The sequence below is a fragment of the Caretta caretta genome, chromosome 4, assembly GCF_965140235.1.
Source record: "Caretta caretta isolate rCarCar2 chromosome 4, rCarCar1.hap1, whole genome shotgun sequence".
Lineage (NCBI taxonomy): Eukaryota > Metazoa > Chordata > Testudines > Cheloniidae > Caretta > Caretta caretta.
Window position 1 is genome coordinate 130,526,673 of NC_134209.1, and position 19,341 is coordinate 130,546,013.

Sequence of the window (19,341 nt, forward strand, 5' to 3'; positions counted from 1 at the left end):
AAAGAAACTGTTTAAAAAAGTTCTGAAATGATAACTTGGCAGCATCATTAAACTAGAACTGATTTCCAAAAATTTTAAAAAGACAACCTAAGTCCATCATTTCAGACCACTTACATGTACAATAACTAAACTCTAACGAAAAAGAACAGGGGTACTTGTGACACCTTAGAGACTTTAACAAATTTATTAGAGCATAAGCTTTCATGGGCTACAGCCCACTTCATCGGATGCATAGAATGGAACATATAGTAAGAAGATATATATGAAGGTGGAAGTTGCCATACAAACTGTAAGAGGCTAATTAATTAAGATGAGCTATTATCAGCAGGAGAAAAAAAAAACTTTTGTAGTGATAATCAAGATGGCCCATTTAGACAGTTGACAAGATGGTGTGAGGTATGTATCAGACCAGATTCACCCTTACTCGTGTTGAGTAGAATGTTTCTCTCTATGTAGCCCCACCGAAACAGATGGAAATACTCACTGAATAATGTACTAAAGTGCTTGCAGAATAAGTGTCCCAGAATCTGGCCCATCATAATTTGTTCAGCATACATAAGAATCCTTGCAATCATTTAGAGATATAGGGCCAAACCTCATCTGATGTAAGCTGTCATAGCTCCATTTAGTTGGAGCTATGACAAGTTATATTAATCAGGAATCTGCCCCATAATGATTAAAAGCACTGTGTATTTTTATGACACTTCAAAGTGTACCTGCTGGAGTTGAGGTTTATAGTGTAAATCTATTGCCCTATTGATTAGAGAAAAGGGATAACAAAAATGCACCACCAGTTTCTCCAAGAGCAGCCTGAGGCAGAGGCAGGACTACCTCAAAAAGACTTTGCTCAACAGATGCCACATCTTGAACCAAAGCTGGACTACCAGTTCCAGCAGAACCTAGAAATTTTGTGACCTTAAAACGTAAATTGTGTGTATTATCAGCTTAAGTTGAAAAGATGGCCTTGTGATTTTCCTTATTTCTGTTTGTTGCACTGATGTGAGGGTGTCTAATGTGGCAAACAAATTCCTAACCATATGGCTGTTTCTTCATTGCAGTTTGGAAGCTTAGTTTGCCAGATTGTATTTTATAAAATGGGCAACACTGGGACAACAAACACACATGCAATGCGTGTAAGTGACAATTTTTTGTTCTCATGAATCCCTTATTGTTTTTGAGCTTGACCCTCTAATACCCTACTCCAGCAACCTGTGCATGCAGGAATAAGTGGGACTAGCATTTATTAAGGGAAAATCCTCCTAGTCTGAGGGCAATAGGCCATGTAGAATGGCAATGTCTCTCCTCAGCAACACAGGCTACCATGAGCCCATCTAACCTGTCCTTCATTCTCTACGCTGGCTTCTTATAGAACAGAGAGTCAAGGGCTTGTTTTTTATTTTTGAGTCAGTCAATAGTTGGGGCCCAGGATTCCTAAAAGATCATCTAAAGAGGAATATGGTCAACAACTGCACTCCTCAGGCACAAACAAACTGTTCAGTGTAAATATAAAAAGTTTGAATGTGCAGTAGGCAGAGCTTTCTCAGGGCTAGTGAAAGGCTGTGGAATTAACTCCAACAGGAACTAAAAACCACCACAAATCTCATCACCTTCTGCTCCAAGTGCATGGAGCACTTTTCTGATCTTGCTTTCTTTAATATAAATGCACAGCACAGGGTACATATTGTGACGCTAGCAGGCCAGGTGCCAGATTACACCAAGGCCCCAAGACCTCACTGGACACTGACAAGTGCATAGCTGGAAACCAGTTTAGCTCACCTGTGTGTTAGCATTTTTAAAACTGATATTAAGTTTGTTAGAATGTGTTTAGATTTGATTAAATGCTTGTAGGATGCTGCATATATTGATCTCACTTATAAACATCTGTATCCCATGGTAAAAAGTTATATTGAGTGTTTGCACTGTAAACCTCTGTAACTGCGTAACACACCAAACAGGAAAGAACCATTAATCAGTGTAAAGTGCTGGTCCTGCACACATGAAGGCCCACTGAAAACAAATGAGCCTTTTTAGACATCAAAGGACAAAGGCTTAGCTGATTGCCCCTATCCCTGTGCCCAGGAAGAGGAGATGGGCACCAACTCTTGTCCCATCAGTTTAAAGTCTAAGGGAAGGGAATAAAAATGCTGGTACAGTGACACAGTTCCTGACCAGAAGGAACTGCATCACTATGCTGCTTGGAATTTGGAGAGGGCAATATTTCTCAGCATAAGCAAGGGATCCCCAAGGTGCTATGCTTCGGTTAGCTCTAAAGGACACAGAAAACTTGCATATCGCAGCAGTTTCTATTACCTTTTGGAATCTAAGACTGTAACTCATTTGTGTGTCTGTTGACTGGCTTTAACTTTGTAAATGACTAATTTTTTCTTAGTTAATGAATCTTTTGTTAGTTTAGTATAGGATTGGCTACAAGCATTGTCTTTAAGTGTAACTGACCTGTGATGTGTAATTGGTCCTTGGGGACTGGAAGTAACCTGAATATTGTTGTGATTTTTGTGTAAGGGACAATCTATCACAAAGACAAGCTTGCTTGGGTGCAAGATAGACCAGAGTACCCGAGGGGACTGTCTGTGATTCCATGGTTAGGCTGCTATAGTGCTTGAGGAGTTCACACTTGTTACTTTCTTGGTGAAATCTAAGTATAGAACTCACAACCAATTTGGGGGTTGTGCCCTGCTTCTTGACAGTTTGCCTGCGGCTGGCACTCATGCTCATGAGCTACTCCAGACAGCTCAACACATCTAATTTATAAAAACAAACAAAGCAACAAAATGCCTACCCTACTCATACAATTTCTCCCTTGGGGAGTAGACGAGAAAAATAATTAATCAGATATGAAAAATGTTAATTACATCACTTAATGTACTACTTGAAGGTAATGATGACGGTAGTACAACAAATTGTGCAGAATACAGACTAGAAAGGAATAGCATAGAATAGACTAAATGCAGCGGCAGATGTAATTCCATGTTGACATATGCAAAATGCATATTGGAAAGAGTAACTTGAATTACTCATCAGTGGGTTCTAAATTAACTGTCACCACTCAGGAAAAAGACCTTGGTATCGTTATGGATGTCTCAGTGAAAACACCTGCTAAATATGCAGTAGCAGATGGATAAAGTGTAAGGATGGATAAAGGATGAGAAGAAGATAATACTGGAGCTATTATAATGACATTATATGAATCACTGGCATGCCCTCACCTGTAGCTATAACTCCGACTGAAGTAAACTCTTATTGCAGTAAGAAAAGGAGTACTTGTGGCACCTTAGAGACTAACCAATTTATTTGAGCATGAGCTTTCGTGAGCCACAGCTGAGCTGTGGCTCACGAAAGCTCATGCTCAAATAAATTGGTTAGTCTCTAAGGTGCCACAAGTACTCCTTTTCTTTTTGCAAATACAGACTAACACGGCTGTTCCTCTGAAACCTCTTATTGCAGTGGAGCACCACACCTCAGAGGATTAGGCCCTAAATCAAGGGAAGAATTTTGCCCACGGTGTTGTGTCACAGGGCGACGGGCCCTTTAAGGGGAATCAGGCTCATGTCTGCCTGCCGCTGCCTTTTGAAGGTCCACCTGAGGGTAACTGACTGTCCCAGGTGGCCACTTAATGGTTAATTGGTCAATAAGCACCTGGATCTAATAAAAGGCTACCTGAGCTTAGTTAGGGAAGGCATTCCCAAGGAGATAGGGAGCTCCTGAGGAGTGGAGCTCCCAGAAGAGCTCATCAGATCAGGGAGCCTAGAAGGTGTGCTCCTGGAGAAAGGGAACTCTCCAGTGAGCCCCCGCAAGCAGGGAGTCCAGAAGGTGCTCCTGGATTCTGGGGATTCCTAACAAGAGAGCTTCAGAAGGCAGGCATACAGGAAGGGCTACTCTCAGCAAAACTATGCCAGGAAGGCCAGCCTCCCCGGAAGCTCCTCCCAAGGAGAGGTGCTTCTAGAAAGAAGGGGCTGATGTAAAGATGAGCAGTCCCAGAGAGAAAGTTCTCCCAGGGAGGGACAAAAGCAGCCAAGGAGACGGAACTGGGTGTGGGACCTCCCAAGGAGCTACCAAACATTTACTCAGCAAAGAAACATACTGTCGGGGGAAGAATAGCAGTGACAGGAGGCCCTGCAGAGGCCCAAGCTCCAGACAAGGAATTCAGCCTGAGAGTGCTTCCTGGCTAAAGGGCCAGGACATAAGACTGTTTAACCCAGAGGTTGTTCTTTTCTGTTAAATAAATTAGACCCTGTAGAGGGTTCTCTTTAGAACCTGAAAGCCTGGCTGGACTTGTTTATACCCTAAGTGAGGGGAACTGAGGCAGGCTCACCTACAGCACTACATCCAACATGAGGGGTGCATTAAAGGGTGAGAGACCCGACTACATGTGTTTAGATCCCAGATACACTGAGTTGTTTCCCAGGCACAGACAATGGAAAGGTGACTTAAGGCTTTTTTAGATGGTGCGTTAATGCAAACCAGCTGGGCTATAAATTCTAGTGCACACCAGGTGATGCTCACTGAAAGTTCCTTAGGGTGCACTGATGTTGTCCTATTTCAAACAGTACTATGTCAATGTGCATCAGGGAATTTTTAGTGCATGCCAGCAGGGTCCATACAGAAAGTTAGTGGATGACAAGCTGGTGCGCATTAGAATTTATGCTGAAGCTGATGTACACTAACGCACCATGAAGACAAGTCCGTAATCTTTTTAGTACACTTTTTCCCCCATGACTATAACCTAAGTTCCCTGTAAGCTGTGTGGCTGAGAACTTGTACTATCAAGTGCCTTGCTGTTCACGTGTTCCTCCTCGCACTACCATGTGCTGCTCCTGCCCTCTGCCTTGGAGCTGCTCCCAGGAGCCTCCTGCTTGCTGTGCAGAGTGGAGGGGGAGGCAGAGGGCTGCTGATGTCAGGGTTTTCCGTTCCCCCAGCTCCTGTACTCCATCTCCACAGAGCAGGGTGTGGGGGAGACAGGACAGGCCTCAAGATGGAGGGAGCTTTCTGGCAGCTGCTGCTGCGTCTGAACTTGCTGATCTACTTAAAAGGGCAGTGTACTTAAAGTGGGATCATCATACTTAAAGGGGCCACACACAACTTTGTCACTCACACACACATACTGGATTTCACACTCACCTCCCAACCCATATGTGTATTGTTGTTGTTCTTGTTAGTTTTTTGACTGATCTATGCATTTCATAATTTTTATTTCTCTCTTACGCTTGTAAGCAGAGTCAGGATGAGCTCCACCCTGACATCTGGTGGTGAGGTGTGGCAAGTTGTGGAAAAGAACTTCAGGGGCTGATCTCATTTGCATAGGCATACCCACCCCGCCTAGAATGAGGCCACAACTGCCCAAATGGTCACTTTGGCTGATGTGGGATCCCCAGTGTCTCTGTTATTGGGGCAGGAAGAATAAATTGTTATTACCCTGATTATGGGAATCAAGGACAGTGGAATTGTACTTGGCCTTTTGTATGATGGAGGGACTCACCATCAACTAAGTAGCACTCACTCGGCAAGGGACATGGGTTCCAAAACTGTGACTTGAGAGAGGCTTGAGACAGGTATTAGTACCTGGTGGTGTGGGCCCCTTTGTGAGGGCCTGAAACACCAATTGCACCTCTGTCTCTCTCCACTGTGGAATATCAGAGCTAATTTTGGGTCTATTAAGAGTCTCCCTACAGGTACTGTGCTGAATTCACTTTGGCCGTATGGTGCACCAGCACCAAGGCTCCCACTACTGGGAGCTGAAATCACTAAAGAGCTAAAATTACTGCGAGCTGAAATCACTGAGCGCTGTGTCAAGTAGGGGGGAGCCTGAAGATCTAGAGTGCAGTGGTGCTGTTCATCGATAGGCTGGCGGAGCATTCGTGAGACGGCGAGCGGAGCGGAGCCGTTCGTGAGACAGCAAGCGGAGTGGAGCCCTGTAGAGCTGTGGGACAGTCAACTTCAGGTCACGTAAGGTGCCCCTTACCTCTTTCCCCCCTACACAGGCACATTTTTACCCAGACTGGGGAGTAACACTCTGCAGATGAACTTTTGAACTCTGGGGCTGGACATTTTGGACTTTGGGTGATTTTTGGATTGCTGGACTCAACAGACGTTTGGGTTGTGGGACTCAAGAACCCAAGAGAAAGGATGTGGCCTAATTTGTTGGGGTGAGTCTTTGCTCATGGTTTGGTTAATGAACACTAGTTGTGGTGTTTTCCCAATTTAATGCTGATGTTGTTTACCTCATGTTATTAAAGATTCTCTGCTACACCAAGACTCTGTGCTTGCGAGAGGGGAAGTATTGCCTCTTTGAGGCACCCATGGGGTGTGTAAGATTTTCGCAGGTCACTGGGTGGGGGCTCGAGCCAGTTTTGCATTTGCTTTGATGAGAGGGAACCCCTGTGTATTGAACCCGGCCCTTGCTGCTATCAACTTGACCTGGCAGAAGGGTTACACACTTAAATTTAATTCTTTGAGTAGTGAGTTCTAAAATGCCTAAACTGTCCTGGCTGGAGTAATTGTCCCTACGCTAACTTTTTTAAAAAAAATATCTATTTCTATTCGTGGTGCACATCCGCACATTACCTCGATATGGTGCACATAACAAAATTCATTCCACACGTGGATGGAAAAAATTAGAGGGAACACTGACCATAACTAACAACAATATAGGTATGACTAATAAGGGCTGAAATCTTTTTCTGCTGAGAGCAGCAAGCTCATAGAAACGAGAAGAGAATTCAGGTTGATTCAATGATTCCATTACAGTGTTGCATATTTTACATTTCAGCTGACATAATACAAATGTAGGTAGCTGTAGAGGAGTACCAGTAGTGCTGAATCTTATCTGTTCAGGTAGATTCACATTCTATTGTCTTTGCTAATGCAAGACTCCTATTGACTGCTCGAGGAAGGATTACAGGCGTTAGTCTGCAGTAATTGAATTTTGACATATGAAATATTGAGGCAGCTGAGCTCCTCTAGGACAATGCAGATAACAAAGCCCATCAAAGCTGGGGACAAAAAGCTCTAGGTAGAAGGAATGAACATCTAGAGAAGATCAGGCAAACCCAGAGCCAGAACAGCTTCAAGACACACTGCAAAACCTTCGTCTTCAAAAAGGCCTTTCCACTACAGCAAGACTGGTGCTCCAATATTGGCTCTTTTCTACACAAGACCTTCCCTTCCTAAAAACATCTGAAAACAAATCAACCAACCAGTTAAAAATCCTAACCGAAGCAGAGTTTCCATCTTGAGAAGAGCAGAGACTCCATAAAGTCCACTAGCGACTTCCTACTGCTATTTTATGTGGAAGGAGTTCAGACGCTATGGTGATGGGTGGCAGTATAAAACCTAAAATAGATTCTGGGTTTCCTCTTTTTTCTTGGTTTTGTCTCCTTTTAATAGTTCAGACCAAAACAAAACTCAACTTTTCATCTGAAAATGTATTCTTCTCAAGTTTCATTTGATTACATAGTGCTTATAGACAGAATGCTGTTCAGGTTTAAAATTCAGAAAGTGTGCAAATATATGCCACACTGAAATAGATGTTATCTACTCAAAGATAGAGAACAAATCAAACGTACACAAAACAGATTGAAATAAGTGCAAGAAAAGTTTGAAGCTATTCATAATAAAATAGATATATCATTTTTAAAAATCACCCCTTGAAACATGCATCATCTAGCCTATAAAATAATATGCACCTTTCACTGTGTCTTGTTTAAATTTGATCATTGTCCCTTTTCTAAAATGGTTGTTTTTATAGATAGAACATCTTTACGTGGGTGAACTGTTTTTTCCCCCCATGATAGCTGAATTGTGTGTTTTGAACACATTGGTTTCTTTTCTGTATAAACTCTAATAATTTTTGAATCTCATGCTGCACTTAACTTCTAGGAATCCAATGTAATTGAAGAGAAGCCATTATCAAAACTGTATTGACTCACAGGGCCAAATTCACAAGTGGCATAAGTTAGTGAAGCACCACTGACTTTAATGGAGCCACGGTGATTTACATCAGCTAAGGAACTGACACTCAGCATCTTAGAAGTAACAGCTGTTTTGTTACATAGTTTAATGTGATTCTTAGACCATCTTCTAACCCATATCAAACTTAGGCAGAGGTTCAGACTCATTATACTATTATTTGAGACAGAAATTTCCAACCTTCACCACTAAAATGCAGACATGTGATCAGCTAGCTCACACCACCTACAATTCCCGGGATAACCATCATTTCCCCCTGTTCTCAGAACAGAAAATATTTATGATAATAGGCTTGATCCTCCATAATAAAGGTATGGAGTGCTGAGCAGAGAAGCGTGTAAGATAAAAAGTGATGAGTAGCATAGGGAGATCATTCTCCATTAATACGTGAGCTGCTGCAGGCCCATCAAGTTACTCCACCTAGAAGCAGGATTAACACTTTGGGTCCTGATCCTGCAATCATTGAAGTCACATTTACTATTGATTTCAATGAGTGTGGGAACTGAGCCTTGGGGGGGATGCATAGCTAAGCACCTCTCCAAATATACAGATTTACATGTAAACCCTTGGCCACTCAGACGTGGTCATTCCCTGCTCTCCATTTGTAACTGTATTTGCAATTAAGGGAGTGGGTGCACGGGGGGGTGAATATCTACCACTGGTCAGAGCAGAGGATTATGCCCAGACATTAACCTTATTTGAAGCCACATGGAATCTCCAGTCACACAAACTAGAATGCAACAACCTTATATATCAACCAATAACTTGCAGGTGGTACTGGCTAGACTAGCAAACATTTATAATGGCTTCTACTGTATTTGAAGTGGTGTAAGATCACCCAATTAGTTGTGTTGGGCAAACATTGTACTTATTTTTAAGGAGGGGGAGGAAGGATCAGAGGAACGCTAGACTTCAATACCTGTAAAGATGCTGGAACAAATTATTAAATAATCAATCTGTAAACATTTATAGTATAAATAGCCAGCATGGATTTGTCAAGAACAAATCATGCCAAAACAACCTAATGTCCTTCTGTGACATGGTTACTGGTCTAGTAGATAAAGGGGAAACAGTTAATGTGATACCTTGATTGTTGTGAGGCTTTTGACATAGTCCCACATAAGCAAATTAGGGAAAGGAGATCTAGATGAAATGATTATAAGGTGCGTGCATAACTGGTTGAAAGACCATACTCAAAGAGTGGCTACAAATATTTCGCTGTCAAATTGGGAAGGTGTATCTAGTGGGGTCCCACAGAGGTTAGTCTTGAATCCAGTACTATTCAATATTTATATTAATAACTTGAATAATGGAGTGGGGAATACGCTTATACAATTTGTGGCTGATACCAAGTTGGAAGGGGTCGCAAGCACTTTGGAGGACAGGATTCGAATTCAAAACAACCTTGACAAATTGGAGAATTGGTCTGAAATCAACAAGACTCAATTAAATAAAGGCAAGTGCAAAGTACTGCATTTAGGAATGAAAAATCAGATGCATGATTACAAAATAGGGAATAACTGGCTAATTAGATGTTAGTACTGCAGAAAAGGATCTGTGGGTTATAGTGTACCACAAATTGAATGAGTCAACAATGTGATACAGCTACGAAAAAGGCTAATATCATTCTGGGATGTATTAACAGGACTGTTGTATATAAGCCATGGGAGGTAACAGTCCCGCTCCACTTGGCTTCAGCTGGAATAGTGAGTCCAGTTCTGGGCCCCACACTTTAAGAAGGGTGTGGACAAACTAGAGAGTCCGGAGGAGAGCAATAAAAATAAGAAAAGGTTTATAAAACCTGACCTATGAGGAAAGGTTAAAAAAACTGGGCATGTTTAGTTTTGAGAAAAGAACAGTGTGTGGGGGAAGGGGGAACCTCACAACAATCTTCAAATATGTTAAAGGCTGTTATAAGAAAGACAGTGATCAACTGTTTTCCATGTCCACTGAAGGAAGGACAAGAAGTAATGGTCTTAATCTGCAGCAAGGGAAGTTTAGGTTAGAGATTAGGAAAAACTTCCTACCTATAAGAGGAGTTAAGCTCGGAAATAGGCTTCCAAGGGAGGTCATGGAATCCCCATCCTTGGAGGTTTTAAGAACAGGCTGGACCAATACATGTCAGAGATGGTCTAGATTTTGCTTGGTCCTGCATCAATGCAAGGGGTTGGACTTGATGACTTCTCAAGGCTCCTTCCCGCCCTACAGTCCTATAATTCTAAGAACTATTTATTTTGTACAGTAGGCAATAAATCAGAGGAGGAAAAATCTGTGAAAGAGTAGGTACCAGGAGAAATATGTGGAGGAGCAATTCTTACTAACTGTTCTATAGCCTCAGTGACCCTATTCACCATTATGTCACTCCAGCTTTATGCCAGTGGAACTGAACTGATTTCAGTGGAGTTACACCAGCGTGAAAGTGGAGTAACACAGTGCTGAATCTGACACTCCCCCTCCCTTTCTTCACTGGAGTCATCTGTCAACCCACACTAAGCCAAGAATCTGTCATTTATAATGGTCTGCATGTGCACCTGCAGCACCACTTCAGCGAGCTCACATGTACAATTATTTTATTTTGTGCGAGCTCTGGCTCATCCCCATGTGCTTTGCAAAGCTCTGAGTTTTCCCACCCACGGTGGATACATCTGAGTCATACTTACTGCCTCCCACAGTTTCTTTATTCTTCCAGGTATAGAGTGCAGAGACAGATGTACAAATGGGGAGATTTATCTTTTAAAGAAAGTAGCTCACTGTGTACCAGCCACAGAAAACAACGGTTAAAGGAATTATGTAAAAGAAAATAGTATAAATATAATTCAGATCTTAATTTGTGACCTCTAGGGCCAAGTTTTGACTCGCAGGGCCAAATTTAGCCTGGGTGGAGGCAGGTGTAACTTGGATGAAGTCAATTATGCTCTGTCCGCTTATATCACAGCTGAATTTGGCCCATATTTCTATTTATTAAAATAGTCTGGATAAAGTTACTGGTCTGTCGCTCGGTTGCATATATTTCACAATAAATGACCTACAACCTTTGTCTTTTTCTCCCACTCTTGGCTTTCCATCTTTTTCGTGCCACCCATTATGCCTGGAATAGACTTCTGCTTCCCATTGGCTAACGAATCGCTCTCACCTCTTCCCAATCCACCCTTAAATTCCATGGGCCTGATTCTCTCCTAGTGCAAATTGCCTCAGCTTCATTGACCTCAATGCAGCAGAGGCTTTGGCCCCAGGGCTGTTGTGCAGCTTTCCTTAAAATCCTCTTGGGGGCCAATACAAGCTGCAGCAAGTTAGAGTTGCCAGCTTCTCTAACTTTTGCCACATCCAAGATGGAACAAGGCATAAAGGTGGCAGAGAGTCACTTTTTCTTCTTCACCTCAGCTATGCCAAGCTCTGCTCCAGTGCAGTTGAGGATCTAGCCCATTAATTTTCGGGAGGCAGAGTGAAATTACTGAAACAGGAAATAATATTGAACAGTACTGGAAAGGCAGCACGGACCACTGGATTGGAGGCTAGAATGGGAGTCAGCAGGCCTGAAGTACTATTTCTGGCTGCTAGGTCTGGGTACATCTACATTGCAAAAAACAGCAAAACAAACAAAAAACCCCACCACCAAAACAAAACACAAAACAAAAATAAAAACAAGAAAAACCCCAAAACCAAAAAACTCCTCCCAAAACCACGTCAGCCAGCCTCAGAGCCTGGGTCAACTGACAGCAGCTTGCAGGGCTCATGCTACATGGCTAAAAACTGCAACGTAGACCTTCCTGCCTGAGCTGGAGCCTAGCCACTGAGACCTTCACCCCACACCATGGCTCCATAGAACAAGCCTGAGTCAGTTGACCCCGGCTCTGAGACTCATTGCTGCAGGGCTGGGTTTTTTTTGGTTTTGGTTTGCAATATAGACATGCCCACAGTCACTTATTTGTTATCCTTTCTGTGCCTCTGTTATCCTTCACACCCTTTATTTGCGTTGTCGATCTAGACCAGCGGTTCTCAAACTGTGGGTTGGGACCCCAAAATGGGTCACGACCCCATTTTAACGGAGTCACCAGAGCTGGCTTAGACTTGCTGTGGCGCACGGCCAAAGCCGAAGCCCCACCACCCGGGGCCAAAGCCTGAGGACTTTATTCCTGGGCGGTGAGGCTCAGGTTATAGGCCCCTTGCCTGGGGCTGAAGCCCTTGGGCTTTGGCTTTGTCCCCCGCTGCTGGTGGAGCTTGGGTGGGTTCAGGCTTCAGTCCCCCATCCTGGAGTCATGTAGTAGTTTTTGTTGTCAGAAGGGGGTCGCGGTGCAATGAAGTTTGAGAACCCCTGATCTAGACTGCAAGATCTTCAGGGCAGGGGTTGTCTCTCACTAGGTGTCTGTACAGGGGCTAACTCTGTGGCACGACCGTAATACAAATACTTCTTCTTTATAATAATATTGCCAACCAGTGGCAAGTTTCCAGTTTCAGTTGCATTAATGCGCTGCTACAGCAAAGCGTAAGTTCAAAGTTCTTATTTTAGTTTAAAAACAACCTAAATAAAACAAAAATAGACTGAAGGCTGGAAGGAGGAAAATCAGAATAAGACATACAATATTTTACCCCACGGAGCCTGTTTTCCTGCTTGCAGTAGATACACAATACATACTTCAGAGGATCACAACATACTGGAGATATTTTATCAACAAAACCAAGTGCCACTAACTGCAGTTAAAGCAAAACAAAGCTTAATGCTACACCACTGCCATGGTTACTGCAGAGAGTTAGAGGGAGGATGTTCCAGTGTGGGCTGGATCCATTGCTACGTTGCCAGGCACTGCAGTGAAGCAGCCTTGCTGACTCTAGGGGCAGTCAGTCAGATGCCAAACAGAAATGAAGGGAATTTTGTAAAGCAGAAGGGCGAGGGATTAAAAATACCCAATTTTAAATTTTATCTAGCTGAGACATTCATTAAGTGGAAAGAAGCACTAAATGCTCTGACAATATTGATGCATCACCACAGCAACACAGAGCTAAGAAAGGCAGCCTACCTGGTAAACTGTAAGCAGTTTATATTTAAAGTTAGAAGGAACAAGGCGGCTACTAAAACCAGAAATAATTCATTTTGTAGCAGAACTGTCTTAATTTGTCATAATACATCACTTTTGCATGATGCAAAGCAGATGATATACACCTGTCCCCACAATTCAAACCATGTACCAATCACACACACACACACAAAATAGTGCACAGACCTCTAATCAGTGACCTCCACCACATGTAACACAAAAGCAAGCAACTGCAAAGAACCGCAATGACCATTCTCATGGAGATTCCATTTTTTCTTAAAAAGAACAGGAGTACTTGTGGCACCTTAGAGACTAACAAATTTATTAGAGCATAAGCTTTTGTGAGCTACAGCTCACTTCATCGGATGAGCTGTAGCTCACGAAAGCTTATGCTCTAATAAATTTGTTAGTCTCTAAGGTGCCACAAGTACTCCTGTTCCTTTTTCAGATACAGACTAATACGGCTGCTACTCTGAAACCATTTTCTCTTAAGTTTTAAATATAGTTTCATGTTATTCAAAATATTCAGCAGCATCTAGCACACTGGTTAAAAAATGTAGACGATTAAGATATCAGTAAATGTTATAAGCCAAACTGCTTGCTAAACAAAACACGTAATTGATGTGTAGGGTAACAGTTATGCAAAAGCTCTTTTAACATTCAGCAGGTTTTCGACAGTTCTGATGGTTTTTTATGTCACCTTACAGAAAAAGATAATGCATATTGATAGTGCTGGATCCTGGAAGGAAGAGACTACTAAAGAAAGAAAAAGAAACACAGGATGAACAAATCCAAAATAGCAGAATTAGCTAAAGCACTGAACAGGCTAAAGCCATGATTAAAGGCATTTTCATTGCTATTTATGTGTTTATGTTTGGATGAAGCCTGTTTAAAAGCAACAAGTCACTGTGAATTGTGATCATAATATTCAAATTAAGGCTTCTGAGTACCAATGTACACTTAACCAGCCAAATTCAGGTGGAACGCACTACAGATTAACACAGTTTTGTAAACCAGCAGCCCCCAAAACACCAAAACCAAAGGATCATTCCCGAACTGCAAAATGCACTGAACCTCCGTACATAATGCTCTTTGCAAGTGCTGTTTAATATTTCCTACCTTAGCTGTTTTCCTCTTGCAAAAGCTAATGCTGATTTATTAAGACATATCGTTTCCCCAACAGGTTTTGCTTCCTTCTCTCGTGATAGAGAAAACTGGCTTTGGCAGCAGTTTGTAACTGATGATTAATTCTGACACTTGAGTCCTTTTGCCTTTCTTGCCAGCTTTTCAAAGGCTGGCCATTCTATAGGAAATGCCTTGATCATATAGAACCTTTGCTTTTATTATTTCATTATTCAGTGTTATCATCTGTATTATAACCCCCTCCAGTACATTTTACACATCACTAGGTTTTGTTGTTAGTGAAACAGCAGGATAATAGACATTTCAGAATAAACCATTATTCCACACTGCAGGCAGAAATTTGCACACCCTGCTGTAGGGAATTAGTCTCATCTCAGTACTACACAAAGATTTTGAAAAAGGGGAAAGCATTTGATTTACAAACTAGACTGTAAACTAAAACAACATAGGCTCACAGCAAAGCAAAAACATTGGGCTACCAAGCCAGGGGAATTTTTTCTTTAGTGTATAAATCATTTGATTATAATTTTTACTTCTCTTTTGCAACTTCAGACATTTCCTGTCTCATCACCATTTGGTAACTCATGCATTTCTTCTCTTCTTTTATTAGACCTTATGGCTTTGATTTCCCGAATTTGTTAATGTTTAAAAAAACCAACAATATAGATTTACTACGTAACTATTAACTCCTTTTGATGAAAGACAGAGTGCCTGCCAGAGTACAGCATATTTTAGGAAGCCATCTACAGCCACGGGACACATGTGGACACTGCAGGACAATGTACACCACCTACTGCAGGGCATACTTGAGCCCTAAGTGTAGTTGTGAATAATGTGGAATCTATAGATGGCTAATCCAGAGTGGAAAACAAAGTGACCCACTGCTGAGAGAAGGATTTATCATCATCAGAGAAGGATTGGGGTGTGGTGCAAACAGGTCCAGGTAAACCCTTTCAAATGCATCCATGCAAAACTGCTTAAGCTGTTTATTCAGATGAATGACAAAGCAATCCATCTGTAGTGTTTACCACTGGAGGAGGCTCTGACTTGCCTCTCGATAAGTGGCAACACACATGAGGCTCTATTACCACTTAGCTCAGCCTATCATGCTATTGTGCACCCCTGCTATCAAACTAAAGTAGTTATATGGCCTCCCATTACTGTGGTATCCGAGCGCCTCACAATCTTTAATACATTTATCCTCACAACATTCCTTCCAAGCCTATGATTCTGCCTCTAGGCATGCAAAGTGCTGCCTCACTCCAGGTGTCTGGACACCTCACTTCTGCTTAATTCCCAGGACAATCCATGATAGATTTGGGGTATGGAACCACTTCCATATGAGGAGAGATTAAAAACCACTGGGACTGTTCAGATTAGAAAAGAGATGACTAAGGGGGGGAAAGGGGGTTGACAGAGCTCTATAAAATCATGAATGGTGTGGAAAAGTGAATAAGGAAGTGTTGCTTACTCCTTCACGTAACACAAGAACCAGAAGTCACCCAATGAAATTAGTAGGCAGCAGGTTTAAAAAACCATGAAGATCTACTTCTTCATAATGCACAGTCAACCTGTGGAACTCATTGCCATGGGATGTTGTGAATCCAAAAGTATAAATGGGTATGAAAAAGATTTAGATAAGTTCATGGAGCATAGGTCCACCAATGGTGATTAGATAAGATAGTCACAGATGCAACTCCATGCGCTGAGTGACCCTAAACCTCTGACTGCCAGAAGCTGAGACTGTATGACGGGATGAAGTACTCGATAAATTGCCCTGTTCTGTTCATTCCCTCTGAAGCATCTGGCATTGGAGACTGTTGGAAGACAGGATACTGGGCTAGATGGACACTGATATGACCCAGTATGGCCATTCTTATGAACCAGAGGAAGATAGCTGGAGAAATGCCTTACTCACATACTGGGCTCAATCTGGCAGGAGTGGTCAGAGACTACTTAACTCTACACAAAGCAGGGGGTAGCTGGAGGGGAAAAAGGAGGCCTTTAGCTTACTCGTTAGGATACTCAGGATGTGGGGGACCTGATTCAAGTCCTCCCTCTGCTTGACATGGCACAGGATTTAAACAGGGATCTGCCACCTCTCAGATGAGAGCCCTGAAGTCTGGGTTAGGGGAAATTCTGATGTGGGGCTACCTCAATTGAATAATTAATTATTAACTGGTCCAGAGAAAAGGCAAACATCACTCCACAGTCCAGTGGCTAGGGCAGACATGGGCGGGGCGGGGGGGGGGGGGAACCAGCACAGCTTGCTTCCACTAGGATGTCTCCTTCTTCCTATTATGGGAACAAATCCTGAAATCAACAGAAGTTTGTCTGAATGAAGCAATGAAAAAAGTGTTTGTGCGTGTGTGTGTATAATGCTGTTTGGCTCTTCTCACTAAACAGAGCACAGGAGTAACTTGCGCTCCTCTCAGTGAGATGGAGTATTTTGCAACTGCTTCTTAAAGCATCAACAATCCCAAAGAAGAGGAGATAGCCCATAGATGGGGGGCTTTCTGTTGATACACATCTTATTTGACTCTACTCACCCAACATAAGAATGGCCATACTGGGTCTGACCAAAGGTCCATCCAGTCCAGTATCCTGTCTACCGACAGTGGCCAATGCCAGGCGTCCCAGAGGGAGTGAACCTAACAGGTAATGATCAAGTGATCTCTCTCCTGCCATCCATCTCCACCCTCTGACAAACAGAGGCTAGGGACACCATTCCTTACCCATCCTGGCTAATAGCCATTTATGCACTTAACCTCCATGAATTTATCCAGTTCTCTTTTAAACTTTGTTCTAGTCCTAACCTTCACAACCTTCTTAGGCAAGGAGTTCCACAAGTTGACTGTGCACTGTGTGAAGAAGAACTTCCTTTTATTTGTTTTAAACCTGCTGCCCATTAATTTCATTAGGTGGCCCCTTGTTCTTATATTATGTGAACAAGTAAATAACTTTTCCTTATTCACGTTCTCCATACCACTCATGATTTTATATACCTCTATCATATCCCCCCTTAGTCTTCTCTTTTTCAAGCTGAAAAATCCTAGCCTCTTTAATCTCTCCTCATATGGGACCCGTTCCAAACCCCTAATCATTTTAGTTGCCCTTTTCTGAACCTTTTCTAATGCCAGTATATCTTTTTTGAGATGAGGGGACCACATCTGTATGCAGTATTCAAGATGTGGGCGTACCATGGATTTATATAAGGGCAATAAGATATTCTCTGTCTTATTCTCTATCCCTTTTTTAATGATTCCTAACATCCTGTTTGCTTTTTTGACTGCCGCTGCACACTGAGTGGATGTCTTTAGAGAACTATCCACAATGACTCCAAGATCTTTCTCCTGGTTAGCTGTAGCTAAATTAGTCCCCAACATATTGTATGTATAGTTGAGGTTATTTTTTCCAATGTGCATTACTTTACATTTATCCACATTAAATTTAGTTTGTCATTTTGTTGCCCAATCACCTAGTTTTGTGAGATCTTTTTGAAGTTCTTCACAGTCTGCTTTGGTCTTAACTATCTTGAGCAGTTTAGTATCATCTGCAAACTTTGCCACCTCACTGTTTACCCCTTTCTCCAGATCATTTATGAGTAAATTGAATAGGATTGGTCCTAGGACTGACCCTTGGGGAACACCACTAGTTACCCTTCTCCATTCTGAAAATTTACCATTTATTCCTACCCTTTGTTCCCTGTCTTTTAACCAGTTCTCAATCCATGAAAGGATCTTTCCTCTTATCCCATGACAACTTAATTTATGTAAGAGCCTTTGGTGAAGGACCTTGTCAAATTGTCACCCAATTAAGAATGAGCATTATGAGCCAAATTCATGGCCATAATACAATACATCTTATTTATTCTGGTCTGCAGTGCACAATAGCCTTGTTTCCAGCAAATCCAAAAAAAAAGAGGACTCCCGTTGTATGACTGAATCTTCCAGTGGCATAGCACCATCATAGCTGCTCCTATGCCACCACCTTCCAGCATCTGGTCAGGGATTGTGGCAGGGCAAACAGAGATGTGGGCAGGACACTACTGCATCCAAACAATCCCCTGCTGCTAGAATGGCACTTTGGGACTCTGAGTAATCTTAAGGCTTCTCAAAGCCGCTGCTGACCCTCACAGCCTTCCATTCTTGTACCAAGCATAATGTGGTCAGAATGGAGAATCTGCCCCTATTCTGGCTGGGAACAGGAGAAGCCATTCAAGTGAATGGAAAGACCCATCAACTTCCATGGGGTTTGGATTAGACCCTGATACAGAACACTGTGTATTGTTTAAAAAGTTTAATTATGTTTAATGTCTGTCTTTATGATACGTTATTAGTGCAAATTCAAGTATTAAATTCACAAATAGCTGCTTGGGACATAAAAACAGAAACCAACATTTTCTTGGTGCCAAAACACAGAGAAGCCTCCTGCACTGTGACAGAAACAAAATGGCTGATTCTAAAAATTAACAGTTTGGGATTATAATGTTTATTTTCTGTGTTCTTCCCTGATGTCATTTGCTGCTGTATTGGGAGCAAGGCCATTCTGCAGATACTAAAATAAATCATTTTTTTCTAAGCAGTTTTACCATTCTAGCACTCCTTTCTTAAACCAAACTCAGCTGTTGTAAAGCAATCTCCATCCACTCTGGGCTTCCACATCAAGATAGCAGCTTGGAACAAATGCATACAGAAACCACACGGCAATTTCCACAAGGGCAGCCCTGATACTGTACTGGACACTGCTGCCTTTTCTTATTCATTGCAAGGGCCTAATTTTACCAGGCCCAGCATGGATGTGCAAAAGCTTTCAAGTAACAGCACAGTGATCTCCGCAGTGGGGGGGGGAGGGGAAGAAACCAAAGGGTGACAGATAGGGTGGCCAACTTTCCAATGTCTGACAACCGGACCCCCCACCCACCTCTTCCCCCTTCAAGGCCCCACCCTGCCTCTTTCCCTTAGGCCAGTGTTCTTCACTATTTTTGAAGTGGGGGCCACTTGGGCAAAAAAACTTCAATGTGAGAGCCACATCAACTACTAAATTAACACATTGCTTACTATTCCTTAATAAGGTAATGGTACAGAGCCAGTCGTGTAACTAAAACAAAGTCTACTTGTGCAATAAAATGATACTCCTTTTATAAAACAATAACCAGGAAAATGTATTGTCATAAATATAA

The 19,341-nt window shown here is 42.3% G+C and overlaps 1 protein-coding gene across 17 annotated transcripts in view; it reads right to left on the bottom strand.

Annotated features, from left to right (window-relative positions):
- ABLIM2 (actin binding LIM protein family member 2) overlaps positions 1 to 19,341 on the bottom strand; it is a 214,829-nt gene that overhangs the window by 82,687 nt on the left and 112,801 nt on the right. The window contains exon 1 of one of the 17 annotated variants that reach the window (XM_048848976.2): positions 14,136 to 14,410. The exons of the other annotated variants lie outside the window; for them this stretch is intronic. The gene's annotated coding sequence lies outside the window, so the exon portion shown is untranslated. Of the gene's footprint in view, positions 1 to 14,135; positions 14,411 to 19,341 lie in introns of those variants that run through there. 17 annotated transcript variants of the gene reach the window in all.